Raw genomic sequence first — 15,282 nt, 5'->3', positions numbered from 1 at the left:
TGCAGTGGAAAGTAAAAGTAGGTGAACTCTTTGGAATTACCAGGCTGTTGATCGCCACACTGATAGGTAAGAGCTCACCACTAAAACAACCCAAAATGGCACCCTATTCCCTTTCTAGTGCACTACTTTTGACCAGGGCCCATAGGACACTATAGGGAATAGGATGCCATTATGGACTCAGTCAGGCACAGTCTGTCTCTATATAAGGCTCTGTTGTTGTAGTGTACCCATTGGGTTAGTTATGAAGTCCTACTGAACTATGTACAATGGCAAGAAGAAGTATATGAACCCTTTGGAATTACCTGGATTTCTGCATAAATTAGTCATACAATTTGATCTGATCTTTATCTAAGTCACAACAACAGACAAACACAGTGTGCTTAAACTAATAACACACAAATTATTGTATTTGTCTTGTCTATAATGAATACATAATTTAAACATTCACAGTGTGGGTTGGAAAAAGTATATGAACCCCAAGGCTAATGACTTCTCCAAAAGCTAATTGGAGTGAGGAGTCAGCTAACCTGGAGTCCAATCAATGAGATGAGATTGGAGATGTTGGTTTATTGCTGCCTTGCCCTATAAAAAACACTCGCAAAATTTGAGTTTGCTATTCACAAGAGGCATTGCCTGATGTCAACCATCAATTGTTGACCTGCATAAAGCTGGAAAGGGTTACAAAAGTATCTCTAAATGTCACGTGTTCTCCCTCTCCGGCCTCTAGGTCACCAGGCTGCTCGTTAGGGCGCACATCTCTCACCAGCGTTACGCGCATAATGACACTCACCTGGACTCCATCACCTCCATGATTACAACACTATGTGTGGAGAAAAGAAGGCCCAGCACACCAACATCAAAACCTCATCCCAACTGTAAAGTATGGTGGAGGGAGCATCATGGTTTGGGGCTGCTTTGCTGCCTCAGGGCCTGAACAGCTTGCTATCATCAACGGAAAAATGTATTCCCAAGTTTATCAAGACATTTTGCAGAAGAATGTAAGGTTATCTGTCGGCCGATTGAAACGCAATAGAAGTTGTGTGATGCAACAGGACAACGACCCAAAACACAGAAGTAAATCAACAACAGAATAGCTTCAACAGAAGAAAATACACCTTCTGGAGTGGCCCTGTCAGAGTCCTGTCCACAACCCGGTTTTAAAATGCTGTGTCATGACCTCAAGAGAGCAGTTCACACCAGACATCCCAAGAATATTGCTTAACTGAAACAGTTTTGTAAAGAGGAATGGTCCAAAATTCCCCCTGACCGTTGTGCAGGTCTGATCCGCAACTACAGAAAACATTTGGTGGAGTTTATTGCTGCCAAAGGAGGGTCAACCAGTTTTTAAATCCAAGGGTTCACATACTTTTCCCACCCTGCACTGTTAATGTTTACACGGTCTGTTCAATAAAGACATGATAAACGTATAATTGTGTGTGTGTTATTAGTTTAACCTCACTAGGGTACGCTAGCATCCCACCTGGCCAACATCCAGTGAAATTGCAGAGCGCCAAATTCAAAAACAGAAATACTCATTATAGAAATTCATAAAACATAGAAGTGTTATACATCAGTTTAAAGATTAACTTCTTGTTAATCCAACCTTGATGTCAGATTTCAAAAAGGCTTTACGGCGAAAGCATACCATGCGATTATCTGAGAACAGCGCCTTGCAGACAAATCATTGAAAACACTTACCAGCCAAGTACAGGAGTTACACAAGTCAGAAATAGAGATAAAGTGATTTGATGATCTTCATATGGTTGCACTCACAAGACTCCCATTTTCTCAATAAATGTTCCTGTTTATATCCAAAAACCCACAGGCTTAAACGCAGTCTCAACAGGCAGACGAAAAATTCAATAAAGTATCCGTAAAGTTCGTAGAAACATGTTTTTAGCCTAAATAATCGATAATATTTCAACCGGACAATAACGTTGTCAATATAAAAGGTAAACAAGAAAGGCGGACTCTCGGTCTTGCGCATGAAAAATCTCTGGGAGACTGAATGGTCCACTCATTCAGAGTGGTCTTATTCTCTCATTTTTCAGAATACAAGTCTGAAACAATTACTACAGACTGTTGACATCTAGTGGAAGCCATAGGAAGTGCAATTTGAGTCCTAAGTCAATGGATACTGTAATGGCATTCAATAGAAAGCTACAAATATTTTAAAAAATACCACTTCCTGAATGGATTTTTCTCAGGTTGTTGCCTGCCAAATCAGTTCTGTTATACTCACAAAATTAATTTTAACAGTTTTGGAAATGTAGAGTGTTTTCTATCCAAATCTACCAATTATATGCATATCCTAGCTTCTGGGCCTGAGTAGCAGGCAGTTTACTTTGGGCACGCTTTTCATCCGGAGGTGAAAATAGCGCCCCCTACCCTAGTGAAATTAAGCAGACTATGTTTTTCTATTGTTATGACTTAGATGAAGATCAGATCAAATCTGATGACCAATTTATGCAGAAATACAGGTAATTCCAAAGGGTTCACACACTGTACATGTACACAAACATCAACAAGGGGCCCCAGAATGATTATCCTCCAAAAGGCATTGGGATGCATCCCAAATGAAACCCCATTCCCTACATAGTGCACTACATTTGACCAGAGCCCTATGGGTCTTAGTTAAAGGTAGTGTACACTACTTTTGACCAGAGCCCTATGGGTCTTAGTTAAAGGTAGTGTACACTACTTTTGACCAGTGCCCTATGGGTCTTAGTTAAAGGTAGTGTACACTACATTTGACCAGAGACCTATGGGTCTTAGTTAAAGGTAGTGTACACTACATTTGACCAGAGTCCTATGGGTCTTAGTTAAAGGTAGTGTACACTACATTTGACCAGAGTTCAATGGGTCTTAGTTAAAGGTAGTGTACACTCCATTTGACCAGAGTCCTATGGGTCTTAGTTAAAGGTAGTGTACACTACATTTGACCAGAGACCTATGGGTCTTAGTTAAAGGTAGTGTACACTACATTTGACCAGAGTCCTATGGGTCTTAGTTAAAGGTAGTGTACACTACATTTGACCAGAGTCCTATGGGTCTTAGTTAAAGGTAGTGTACACTACATTTGACCAGAGCCCTATGGGTCTTACTTAAAGGTAGTGCACTATCATGGGAAATCGGGAGCCATTTGAGTGCCATTTCTTTACTGTAAGTTACCATTTACTCTTTACAACACAGCGGCATCATTTCATCTTTGACCTTACAATATCGTGTAGGAGGCATGTGAAGTACACCGAGGTAAAAATGGATGCCAATGTCACAAGCCTGAAATGTAACAGCCCAATGTGAGACTTTCAACCAAGAGGCATTTGATCTTGAAAATGGAAAAAGAATCCAGGCATGTGAAGGGTTATGATGCTGTTACATGTGTTCAATGTGTCAGGTCTATTGACTCTGCTGTCTGGCCGGCTACGTTAATGGCCATATGATTACCATCCAGCATGTCAACACCCCTACACAGGGGGGCACCGACACAGAGCACTCTCTGGCTCTTGACTGACAGACATGGTAATGATTGCTGGATCGTTCCTATAGAGAGGTGAGTCTGTTTGCACACCAAGGGGGGGGGGTTCTACTCCCACAACACCATGTGATGAATCAGGGCTGACAGGAAATGTAGTGTTGATGTGAAACAACCTTTAGATTTATCCTTAGGTCCTACTACTACACAACCTGTGGTGGAACTGCAGTGAACACGTGAAGGAGTGAAAACATTTTCACATACGAACAACGGAGCTAAATTCAAGGATTTTACATTGGAGGGTTTCCAGAATTAATATGTTCCTCATTTACACTGCTGATAAAAACAACCTCTACTACCAGTCCTGTTAATAACAACCTCTACTACCAGTCCTGTTAATAACAACCTCTACTACCAGTCCTGTTAATAACAAACTCTACTACCAGTCCTGTTAATAACAACCTCTACTACCAGTCCTGTTAATAACAAACTCTACTACCAGTCCTGTTAATAACAACCTCTACTACCAGTCCTGTTGATAACAACCTCTACTACCAGTCCTGTTAATAACAACCTCTACTACCAGTCCTGTTAATAACAACCTCTACTACCAGTCCTGTTAATAACAGCCTCTCCTGCCAGTCCTGTTAATAACAACCTCTACTACCAGTCCTGTTAATAACAACCTCTACTACCAGTTCTGTTAATAACAACCTCTACTACCAGTCCTGTTAATAACAACCTCTACTACCAGTCCTGTTAATAACAAACTCTACTACCAGTCCTGATACTAACAACCTCTACTACCAGTCCTGTTAATAACAACCTCTACTACCAGTCCTGTTAATAACAACCTCTACTACCAGTCCTGTTAATAACAACCTCTACTACCAGTCCTGTTAATAACAACCTCTACTACCAGTCCTGTTAATAACAACCTCTACTACCAGTCCTGTTAATAACAAACTCTACTACCAGTCCTGTTAATAACAAACTCTAGTACCAGTCCTGTTAATAACAACCTCTACTACCAGTCCTGATACTAACAAACTCTACTACCAGTCCTGTTAATAACAAACTCTACTACCAGTCCTGTTAATAACAACCTCTACTACCAGTCCTGTTAATAACAACCTCTACTACCAGTCCTGTTAATAACAGCCTCTACTACCAGTCCTGTTAATAACAACCTCTACTACCAGTCCTGATACTAACAAACTCTACTACCAGTCCTGTTAATAACAGCCTCTACTACCAGTCCTGTTAATAACAACCTCTACTACTACTAACCAGTCCTGTTAATAACAACCTCTACTACCAGTCCTGTTAATAACAACCTCTACTACCAGTCCTGTTACTAACAACCTCTACTACCAGTCCTGTTAATAACAACCTCTACTACCAGTCCTGTTAATAACAACCTCTACTACCAGTCCTGTTAATAACAACCTCTACTACCAGTCCTGTTAATAACAACCTCTACTACCAGTCCTGTTAATAACAAACTCTACTACCAGTCCTGTTAATAACAACCTCTACTACCAGTCCTGTTAATAACAACCTCTACTACCAGTCCTGTTAATAACAACCTATACTACCAGTCCTGTTAATAACAACCTCTACTACCAGTCCTGTTAATAACAACCTCTACTACCAGTCCTGTTAATAACAAACTCTACTACCAGTCCTGTTAATAACAACCTCTACTACCAGTCCTGTTAATAACAACCTCTACTACCAGTCCTGTTAATAACAACCTCTACTACCAGTCCTGTTAATAACAAACTATACTACCAGTCCTGTTAATAACAAACTATACTACTACTAACCTTAACCAGTCCTGTTAATAACAAACTCTACTACTACTAACCCTAACCAGTCCTGTTAATAACAAACTCTACTACTACTAACCCTAACCAGTCCTGTTAATAACAAACTCTACTACTACTAACCAGTCCTGTTAATAACAAACTCTACTACTACTAACCCTAACCAGTCCTGTTAATAACAAACTCTACTTTGAATATATACTATCTAATCATTCAAGACAAGATATCTTAACTTGTTCAATATGTTTGATCTTATGTAATACTATACAGCTGTCAAGGCATTTTATTTTACAACAGGACAAGTTTCCCATTTCAATGTGTTTTCATAACATCTTATATACATAGATTATGTAGGTGAGGATTAAAGCACAGGCTGAATGACTGGTCAAATGCTGTTCTCAACGACCAAACACGACATTCCTGATTGATGCTGTGAACATATTCAGATGTTAAAGAATACTGTCACTCCTTTGAGTTGACGTTCACCACAACAGAATATCATACTGTATAGTATTACATAAGATCAAACGTTTTGAACATGAAGTTAAGATATCTTGTCTTGACGTTTACCACTACAGGATACAATACTATCGCTGCTTTAAATTGATATTCACCACCATAGAACAACAGGAATTAGAATCTGTGTGTTCACAGCAGTGGGTAAAACTGAGAGGTGTTGCTGATCTAGACCTTTCACTGAACCGTGTCTTTGTAACATGTTTGAAATCAAACGTTGGAGTTGCATCAGGCCAGATTTCACGGAGGAGTCAGTCCTCAGACAGACAGACGCAGATCTCCTGAGGAGACATTTCCATGTCAAAAGGAAGAGCGCTGAGATTGAAAGTAAAGCAGTTTTACGCCTCTTTTCAAATATGATTTATTTTGGTAGAGTACCACACAGGAATAGAGATGTCAAATTGCATTTCCCCACATAAGACATCCTGATATTTCTCCCTCTCCTCATCCAAAGCTTTATAAAAGCCTGTTAACTGTCAATCCACACATCTCAAGACAACAGGTAGGTATCCCAAATGGCACCCTATTCCCTATATAGTGCACTACTATGGCACCCTATTCCCTATATAGCGTACTACTTTTGACAAGGGCCCATTTTCCCAAGGCTAAGGTCATAGGGGTATCGTCAAATCTCAGAGTATATCATGTTCAATAAATAAATTGAGTTCTATTTTGCTAATTCTAGGCTACTGTCTGTAATTTGTCTCAATATATTTTACGATGTGTAGCCTAGCATGTGCTCAATGATGTGACAAATCTGGGATTTAGTGCTTTTGTGTTGGGTAAGCAAAACATTAGAATAAGCCATAGTAGTGCACTATGTAGCGAATACGGTGCTATTGGGGATGTATCCCAACAGGTATCAGTCATAAGAGTCTTCCTGATACTCCATGAAATTGTCACACCCTGATCTGTTTCACCTGTCTTTGTGCTTGTCTCCACCCCCCTCCAGGTGTCGGCCATCTTCTCCATGATCCCCTGTGTATTTATACCTGTGTTCTCTGTTTGTCTGTTGCCGGTTCGTTTTGTTTCATGAAACCTGCCATCGTTTGTTCCCCTGATCCTGTCTGTTCTTGCTCCTGTTTTCTAGTCCTTCCCGATCTTGACCGTTCTGCCTGCCCTGACCGTGACCCTGAGCCTGCTGTTCTGTACCTTACCCTACCTGTCTGGATTATTGACCCCGGCGAACCCTGACCCTGACCCTGAGCCTGCTGTTCTGTACCTTACCCTACCTGTCTGGATTATTGACCCCGGCGAACCCTGACCCTGAGCCTGCTGTTCGGTACCTTACCCCACCATACTGGATTATTGACCCTGGCGAACCCTGACCCTGAGCCTGCCTGCCTGCCCTGACCCTGAGCCTGCCTGCCCTGACCCTGAGCCTGCTGTTCTGGACCTTTTGCACCCTCTCTGGATTACTGACCCCTGCCTGTCTTTGACCTGTCGTCTGCCTGCCTTTGACCTGTCGTCTGCCTGCCCCTGTACTAGAAATAAACTTTTGTTTATGTTATCTATGCTGCTATCTACCAACCAGGACCGTTATATTAACCATGTTTATGTTATCTATGGTGCTATCTACCAACCAGGACCTTCATATTAACCATGTTATCTATGGTGCTATCTACCAACCAGGACCTTTATATTAGCCATGTTATCTATGGTGCTATCTACCAACCATGACCTTTATATTAGCCATGTTATCTATGGTGCTATCTACCAACCATGACCTTTATATTAGCCATGTTATCTGTGGTGCTATCTACCAACCAGGACCAACCTGGGGGGGGGTACACTGGTTCCATTCCAGACTGTATCACAGCGGTCTGACTGAACATATTCAGTGATCCTGACTGAACATAAATCCTCAAAGGGTTTTTGATATTTACTTGACTGTTTTCTATAGCAGGAACCTCTCTCTGCCACCTCCACCTCTCTCTGCCACCTCCACCTCTCTCTGCCACCTCCACCTTTCTCTGCCACCTCCACCTTTCTCTGCCACTCCCACCTCTCTCTGCCACTCCCACCTCTCTCTGCCACCCCCACCTCTCTCTGCCACCCCCACCTTTTTATGCCACCCCCACCTTTCTCTGCCACCTGCACCTTTCTCTGCCACCCCCACCTTTTTATGCCACCCCCACCTTTTTATGCCACTCCCACCTCTCTCTGCCACCACCACCTCTCTCTGCCACTCCCACCTCTCTCTGCCACCCCCACCTTTTTATGCCACCCCCACCTTTCTCTGCCACCCGCACCTTTCTCTGCCACCCCCACCTTTTTATGCCACCCCCACCTTATTCTGCCACCCCCACCTCTCTCTGCCACCTCCACCTCTCTCTGCCACCTCCACCTCTCCCTGCCACCCCCACCTTTCTCTGCCACCCGCACCTTTCTCTGCCACCCCACCTCTCTCTGCCACCCCCACCTCTCTCTGCCACTCCCACCTCTCTCTGCCACCCCCACCTCTCTCTGCCACTCCCAACTTTCTCTGCCACCCCCACCTCTCTCTGCCACCCCCACCTTTCTCTGCCACCCCACCTCTCTCTGCCACCTCCACCTCTCTCTGCCACCTCCACCTTTCTCTGCAACCCCCACCTCTCTCTGCCTCTCCCTCCTTTCTCTGCCAACTCCATCTCTCTCTGCTACCTCCATCTACCTGCCACCAGGTTATCAGGTAAAGGTAGGGGTTGTCTCTACTTTAGGGGTGGGTGGGTGGTGTCATATGAGACCGGCTAGGTCCTGTCTGTTTGTTGAATCATCTGTCATCCAATAGAGAGTCTGGTTACTATAGCTGTAGAGACTGTAGGAGCTGGTCTCAGCAGTAAACCAACAGCTTGTTAAGTGAATAGAGAGTCTAGTTACTATAGCTGAAGAGACTGTAGGAGCTGGTCTCAGCAGTAAACCAACAGCTTGTTAAGTGAATAGAGATTCTAGTTACTATAGCTGTAGAGACTGTAGGAGCTGGTCTCAGCAGTAAACCAACAGCTTGTTATGTGAATAGAGATTCTAGTTACTATAGCTGTAGAGACTGTAGGAGCTGGTCTCAGCAGTAAACCAACAGCTTGTTATGTGCATTCTTATCATTCTGAGTTATTGTAGCTATATATAGTCCTTTGGTATTCCATGTATAGCATCTGTGTCGAGACGCTGATCTATGATCATTTTTGTCTTTTAGATCATAATGAATGAGAGTATTATGGAAAGGGAGGGCCTGATCCTAGATCAGCACTACTACTACTCCTACTACTAGGAACTAGTACTTAATACAGGCCCAGGACATGCATCTGAAGATGTGGATTTAAAGTTTCCCTTTAGGTATGTTACCTTGTATAATGTTCATTTTAAAAAGAGGTGGTTAACTTGTTTTTATCTTTTTTTTTTTTTTACCAAATCTCTGTTTTTGTCGTCATTCTGAACTTTATCCGCAACGTTATATTCCATTTTGTTGGACTCGGGCGATGTATTTCCGTGTGCGAGCATGCTTGTGTTTTCTCATTTCTCGTTACCACGACAACGGAAGCAGAAATCACACGGTTGCTCGCTCGAGTTCAACAAAATGGAATATAACGTTGCAGATAATGTTCGGAAATAACACAATTTCACGAACATGCAAAGACTAACATCACTATACTAAAAGCTTTTGCGTTTCTAAAATGACATTTTTTTGGAACTTTTGTTCATGTTTGTCCATGTCCCCTGTACTACAGAATAAACACCGCTGGTTTCGGTTTCTCAAAACCAAGTTATTAAATAGTAAAAAATAAATTCTATAACATACCTTTTACATAAAAAAAAAATGATATTTGGTCAATGAAAAGTGAACCAGTCTTTTAAGTAGGTTAGGTTTCTTGAAGGTAAGAGCATTATGACAAGAGAGGAGGAACCATAGCTTGACTAAAGTGTCTACTGCTGTGAACCATTCATGTAGGTCTCAAATGGCACCTTATTCCCTATGATAGGGCACTACGTTGTATTGTTGCACTGCACTAGACAGGGAAAGGATGTGATTTGAACCACGTCCACTGTCTCTTATGACCCAGGTATGAACATGACGGTGCTTTTCCCTGCCTTTTTCAGCTTCCCTTCTGACTGACACAGCTTTTATTTTTAGGCAGAATGACAGAACACAGAAAGGGTGTCAGGGTACAAGAGGAGTAAACACACTCCAGTCTCTCTCTCTCTCTCTCTCTGGGTTACTGAAGTCGTAAAGAACTCATACGCCTTATCCTTCCTTTAGATTTCCACATGTATATTTGTTTGATAATAAATGCATTATAAATGTCTCCTTGGGCCGGCTTACATGGCACCAGCCTTGCGCATGGTGTCCCCGGTTCGCCTGCATAGCCCAGTGCGGGCTATTCCACCTCACCGCACTGGCAGGGCGACCGGGAGCATTCAACCAGGTAGGGTTGGGCAGGCTCGGTGCTCAAGAGCTCCAGTGCGCCTGCACGGTCCGGTCTATCCGGTACCACCTCCACGCACCAGCCCTCCGGTGGCAGCCCCCTGCACCAGGCTGTCTCTCCGTCTCATCCTTACAGGTGCTCCCGCCTGTCCAGCGCTGCCGGAGTCTCCCGCCTGTCCAGCGCTGCCAGAGCTGCCAGTCTGCAAGGAGCTGCCAGAGCTGCCAGTCTGCAAGGAGCTGCCAGAGCTGCCAGTCTGCATGGAGCAGCCAGAGCAGCCAGTCTGCATGGAGCAGCCAGAGCAGCCAGTCTGCATGGAGCAGCCAGAGCTGCCAGTCTGCATGGAGCAGCCAGAGCCGCCAGTCTGCATGGAGCAGCCAGAGCCGCCAGACTGCATGGAGCAGCCAGAGCCGCCAGTCTGCATGGAGCAGCCAGAGCCGCCAGTCTGCATGGAGCAGCCAGAGCCGCCAGTCTGCATGGAGCAGCCAGAGCCGCCAGTCTGCATGGAGCAGCCAGAGCCGCCAGTCAGCATGGAGCAGCCAGAGCCGCCAGTCAGCATGGAGCAGCCAGAGCCGCCAGTCAGCCAGGATCTGCCAAAGCCGCCAGTCAGCATGGAGCAGCCAGAGCCGCCAGTCAGCCAGGATCTGCCAGAATCGTCAGCCAGTACGGAGCTAACCCTCTGTCCCGAGCTACCCCTCTGTCCCGAGCTGCCCCTCTGTCCCGAGCTGCCCCTCAGTCCAGTGGGTTCATTTAGAAGGGTCGCCGTGGTTAGGAGGCCACGGAAGAGGACAATGGGGCGGACTAAGACTATGGTGAAGTGGGGGTCACGTCCAGCACCGCGGACAGATGCCCACCCAGACCCTCCCCAATAGGTTCGGGTTTTGCGGCCGGAGTCCGCACCTTGGGGGGGGGGGGGGGGTACTGTCACACCCTGACCATAGTTTGCCTTGTATGTTCTATGTTTTGTTTGGTCAGGGTGTGATCTGAGTGGGCATTCTATGTTGGATGTCTTGTGTGTCTGTTTCTGTGTTTGGGCCTGATATGGTTCTCAATCAGAGGCAGGTGTTAGTCATTGTCTCTGATTGGGAGCCATATTTAGGTAGCCTGTTTTGTGTTGGGTTTTGTGGGTGATTGTCTCCTGTGTCAGTGTTTGTGTCGGGTTTACACGTTTGTTGTTTTTGTAGTTTATTCATGTATAGTTTTCTTATTAAAAACAAACATGAATTTCAACCACGCTGCATTTTGGTCCTCCTCTCCTACCCAGGAAGAATCCCGTTACAAAAAGTTTGGACACACCTACTCATTCAAAGGTTTTTCTTTCTTTTATTTTACTATTTTCTACATCGTAGAATAATAGTGAAGACATCAAAACTATGAAATAACACATATGGAATCATGTACTGTATACAGTGCCTTGCGAAGGTATTCGACCCCCTTGAACTTTGCGGCCTTTTGCCACATTTCAGGCTTCAAACATAAAGATATAAAACTGTATTTTTTTGTGAAGAATCAACAACAAGTGGGACACAATCATGAAGTGAAACGACATTTATTGGATATTTATAACTTTTTTAACAAATCAAAAACTGAAAAATTGGGCGTGCAAAATGATTTAGCCCCTTTACTTTCAGTGCAGCAAACTCTCTCCAGAAGTTCAGTGAGGATCTCTGAATGATCCAATGTTGACCTAAATGACTAATGATGATAAATACAATCCACCTGTGTGTAATCAAGTCTCCGTATAAATGCACCTGCACTGTGATAGTCTCAGAGGTCCGATAAAAGCGCAGAGAGCATCATGAAGAACAAGGAACACACCAGGCAGGTCCGAGATACTGTTGTGAAGAAGTTTAAAGCCGGATTTGGATACAAAAAGATTTCCCAAGCTTTAAACATCCCAAGGAGCACTGTGCAAGCGATAATATTGAAATGGAAGGAGTATCAGACCACTGCAAATCTACCAAGACCTGGCCGTCCCTCTAAACTTTCAGCTCATACAAGGAGAAGACTGATCAGAGATGCAGCCAAGAGGCCCATGATCACTCTGGATGAACTGCAGAGATCTACAGCTGAGGTGGGAGACTCTGTCCATAGGACAACAATCAGTCGTATATTGCACAAATCTGGCCTTTATGGAAGAGTGGCAAGAAGAAAGCCATTTCTTAAAGATATCCATAAAAAGTGTTGTTTAAAGTTTGCCACAAGCCACCTGGGAGACACACCAAACATGTGGAAGAAGGTGCTCTGGTCAGATGAAACCAAAATTGAACTTTTTGGCAACAATGCAAAACGTTATGTTTGGCGTAAAAGCAACACAGCTGAACACACCATCCCCACTGTCAAACATGGTGGTGGCAGCATCATGGTTTGGGCCTGCTTTTCTTCAGCAGGGACAGGGAAGATGGTTAAAATTGATGGGAAGATGGATGGAGCCAAATACAGGACCATTCTGGAAGAAAACCTGATGGAGTCTGCAAAAGACCTGAGACTGGGACGGAGATTTGTCTTCCAACAAGACAATGATCCAAAACATAAAGCAAAATCTACAATGGAATGGTTCAAAAATAAACATATCCAGGTGTTAGAATGGCCAAGTCAAAGTCCAGACCTGAATCCAATCGAGAATCTGTGGAAAGAACTGAAAACTGCTGTTCACAAATGCTCTCCATCCAACCTCACTGAGCTCGAGCTGTTTTGCAAGGAGGAATGGGAAAAAATGTCAGTCTCTCGATGTGCAAAACTGATAGAGACATACCCCAAGCGACTTACAGCTGTAATCGCAGCAAAAGGTGGTGCTACAAAGTATTAACTTAAGGGGGCTGAATAATTTTGCACGCCCAATTTTTCAGTTTTTGATTTGTTAAAAAAGTTTGAAATATCCAATAAATGTCGTTCCACTTAATGATTGTGTCCCACTTGTTGTTGATTGTTCACAGAAAAATACAGTTTTATATCTTTATGTTTGAAGCCTGAAATGTGGCAAAAGGTCGGAAAGTTCAAGGGGGCCGAATACTTTCGCAAGGCACTGTATATCAAAGTGAAACAAATCAAAAAATATTTTTGATTCTTCAAAGTTACCACTCTTTGCCTTGATGACAGCTTTGCACACTCCTTGAATGGTACTGTATGGGAGAACAAGTGGGGAGTGGGGAGAACAAGTATTTGAGACACTGCTAATTTTCCAGGTTTTCCTACTTACAAAGCATGTCGAGGTCTGTAGGTACACTTCAACTGTGAGAGACAGAATCTAAAACAAAAATCCAGAAAATCACATTGTATGATTTTTAAGTAATTCGTTTGCATTTTATTGCATGACATAAGTATTTGATACATCAGAATTTGGTACAGAAACCTTTGTTTGCAGTTACAGAGATTATACGTTTCCTGTAGTTCTTAACCAGGTTTGCACACACTGCAGCAGGGAATTTGGCCCACTCCTCCATACAGACCTTCTCCAGATCTTTCAGGTTTCGGGGCTATCGCTGGGCAATACGAACTTTCAGCTCCCTCCAAAGATTTTCTATTGGGTTCATGTCTGGAGACTGGCTAGGCCACTCCAGGACCGTGAGATGCTTCTTACGGAGCCACTCCTTAGTTGCCATGGCTGTGTGTTTCGGGTCGTTGTCATGCTGGAAGACCCAGCCACGACCCATCTTCAATGCTCTTACTGAGGGACGGAGGTTGTGTGCCAAAATCTTGCGATACATGGCCCCATCCATCCTCCCCTCAATACGGTATAGTCGTCCTGTCCCCTTTGCAGAAAAGCATCCCATAAAATGATGTTTCCACCTCCATGCTTCACGGTTGGGATGGTGTTCTTGGGGTTGTACTTATCCTTCTTCTTCCTCCAAACAAAGGCGAGTGGAGTTTAGACCAAAAAGCTATATTTTTGTCTCATCAGACCACATGACCTTCTCCCATTCCTCCTCTGGATCATCCAGATGGTCATTGGCAAACTTCAGACGGGCCTGGACCTGCGCTGGCTTGAGCAGGGGGACCTTACAGGCGCTGCAAGATTTTAATCCATGACGGCGTAGTGTGTTACTAATGGTTTTCTTTGAGACTGTGGTCCCAGCTCTCTTCAGGTCATTGACCAGGTCCTGCCGTGTAGTTCTGGGCTGATCCCTCACCTTCCTCATGATCATTGATGCCCCACGAGGTGAGATCTTGCATGGAGCCCCAGACCGAGGGTGATTGACCGTCATCTTGAACTTCTTCCATTTTCTAATAATTGTACCAATAATTGTGCCTTCTCACCAAGCTGCTTGCCTATTGTCCTGTAGCCCATCCCAACCTTGTGCAGGTCTACAATTTGATCCCTGATGTCCTTACACATCTCTCTGGTCTTGGCCATTGTGGAGAGGTTGGAGTCAGTTTGATTGAGTGTGTGGACAGGTGTCTTTTATACAGGTAACGAGTTCAAACAGGTGCAGTAAATACAGGTAATGAGTGGAGAACAGGAGGGCTTCTTAAAGAAAAACTAACAGGTCTGTGAGAGCCGGAATTCTTACTGGTTGGTAGGCGATCAAATACTTATGTCATGAAATAAAATGCAAATAAATTACTTAAAAATCATACAATGTGATTTTCTCGATTTTTGTTTTAGATTCTGTCTCTCACAGTTGATGTGTACCTATGATAAAAATGACAGACATCTACATGCTTTGTAAGTAGGAAAACCTGCAAAATCGGCAGTGTATCAAATACTTGTTCTCCCCACTGTATATATATATATATATATATATAAAATTCATTTGCAGACTAAGAGACAATTTACGCTTGCTTTTGAAAATGTGGTCGGATGCGTCGTGTGACTCAATTGCGGGGCTTCCGGAGGCATGCAGAAGCCAAATTGAGCTCCGTACCGCATCGCCGTGCACCTCTCAAGTGTTGTAACAATACAGAGGGCTCCGTATAGCTCCGCATTCATATGATTGGTTGACGTTAGCTGAGGGCGGGAGGTCCTGAATAAATACAAATACCACTTCCTTGACAACAGCTCTGCGAAGCACAAGAAGTAGAAATGCCCTGACTTCTACAGAAGCCATAACACCATAAATGCTGC

The sequence above is a fragment of the Oncorhynchus mykiss genome, chromosome 1 (genome assembly GCF_013265735.2).
Source record: "Oncorhynchus mykiss isolate Arlee chromosome 1, USDA_OmykA_1.1, whole genome shotgun sequence".
In the NCBI taxonomy this organism is placed as follows: Eukaryota; Metazoa; Chordata; class Actinopteri; order Salmoniformes; family Salmonidae; genus Oncorhynchus; species Oncorhynchus mykiss.
Note: the sequence above shows the minus strand (reverse complement) of the source record.